Raw genomic sequence first — 2268 nt, 5'->3', positions numbered from 1 at the left:
TTGACCAAACTGCGGGAGGCAATGGAAGACAGGAGTGCCTGGCGTGCTCTGGTCCATGGGGTCACAAAGAGTCGGACACGACTAAACGACTAAACAACAACAACATCATCATCCATAAGGTTGGAGAATAAATTCAGCTGTGTTCACATTTAAAAGCAAACTTACCTCATTTTTATTTTCCAAAACAACACATGAACTAAAACGCAGTCACCCTTTGAAATTGCGGTTCTTTGAATTTTGCACTGCAGTTCTCCAGCCAAATATTGTGTACAGAAATGCATATGCCATGGGAAAATGTGTATATATGTGCATACATAATATACAAGAAATACCTTATATTCAAGGAAGTTGCTTTACAAAAAGGTGTTCATTAGGGAAGGAGCGCACTAAATTGCTGGGGCATTTTCATGCAGACTTTTTTTAAAAAATGCAAACCGATGTGGAAATTTGGAGAACTGGAAAAATGAGAAACTGAGAGAATCTGAAGCTGGCAAATTTGCCCATTCCTAGCACTCACAATTAAATAGTCAAAGGCTAACATAGATATCATAGTCAGAGACTAGCTCTTAAGACATAGTGAGTGAGGATGAAATCCTGTACCCCAGGGGTGGAGAACCTGATCAGTCTGATAGGCCAGTTCCTTATTCGCCCTACCCATCATAGGTCAGATTTAATAGATGGCCATGACTGCCCACCTGTCAATGACCAATGTCGCAGTGACATCAGGTGATCATTGTTGGGACTTCAGAGCACCACACATGGCTCACAAAGAGCTCTGCACACTGCTTTGAAGTGCTACTGATCAACCAGCTTGAAATCATCACCTGACAGCTGATGGGTGGTGAATTCAAGCCTGCTTTCTGTAATGATCAGCTGCACCCTTGAGTTGTCCTTGGGGAGCTCAGTTGCACAGTTGATCTGGCCACATATCCATCTGCTCTGTACCTGATGCCACACACCCATGGGCCCACTTCACACAGTTACCTCCATTGCACTCAATAGGGCTGAGGAGGCACACATAGGTTTGTCCTGCAAAAGTTCTACCGGTAAATTCACATGTGGTGTACAATAAACTCTTTTAGCAACAAAGTCCAGCTTCATCTAAACTTCAAGCCAGGCCCTTCCTGGGGAACAATTTAGGAAACCCCTTTCTTCACTGACCTCAGACAGTGGCTATCATCTTCTGAAACTTTATTCCCAGATTTGGTGTCAGCCTCTTTCTTCAGCTGAGCAGTAACAAGTAGCGAAAGAAAATAAGATGAAAGGGACCTAAAGGGTAGGTCAAGAAGCAACAGCTTTAAATGGTGGTAGTGAAGATTTACATTAAACAATAAGGCATGTGTCTTTACTGGAGCAGCTGGACAAAGGGTTAAGTCTGTTGAGACAATTGAGGTCAGTGGAGGATAAAGGCTGTGGAAAGGCCCCTGCAAGGGGTATGACTTTGAAGCATTGGTGTGAAATGCATTATAGATTACAACGACCACTTCTATCTCAGTTTCTGTAGTTCTGTAAGAGTCAAGTGCCTCACTCTCGAGGAAGAGTTCACAGCAATTAGATAACACAGTGCAACATGTGGCTTTGAAAAATCCATGCAGTCTTTTCAACCTGAAGGATGGAAGATATTTTAGCAAGGGGGTGGTGGTGGAACGGATACAATAAATCCTCAGGTCTGACAGTTACAAAAATAATTCATCTGAAGCTGAGAAGAATATGAAAATGATACTTTCATTTCTTGAAAGGGGGCCGTGGTTGAGGGTGATATTAAGTTTCAAAAAATGTAATGGATTATTAAACTGACAAAGTTTCTTTCCTCCTGCAGGCAACAGTCTGGAAGGTCCCACTTAAATCAGACTAATGGGGTAAAAATTCCCGTGCAATGCACTATGTCGAACCTCACATAGTTGAGAAATTAAATGCCAAAGGGAATGACTACACAAGGGGCAGGGGAAGGAAAAGAAAGGAAGAACTCTTACATTTCATACAAATTGATGTATCAAACTGAAATAACAGAATTATGTGACAGCGTAGGTTGACAATAGCAGCTATAAAGATATACATGATAAATAGCTGTAGTGTTCCACATGTGTACAGCCATAGTGTACATATATGCATGTTCCCACATGAGTACAATCCAAAGGAATGATCACATGTGGCGACATGTGTATATCTAGACCATTCTACCATCAAACTGATAGATAAAATTGGTGAAATGAAGTGGCATTAGTTGCTAAACTAAGGTTATGTTCACATTAGACAAATTCATAGAAG

This window comes from Podarcis bocagei (assembly GCF_964188305.1).
Source record: "Podarcis bocagei genome assembly, chromosome: 1".
Classification (NCBI taxonomy): domain Eukaryota; kingdom Metazoa; phylum Chordata; class Lepidosauria; order Squamata; family Lacertidae; genus Podarcis; species Podarcis bocagei.
The sequence above is the reverse complement of the archived record's forward strand: the minus strand, read 5'-3'. Positions refer to the sequence as shown.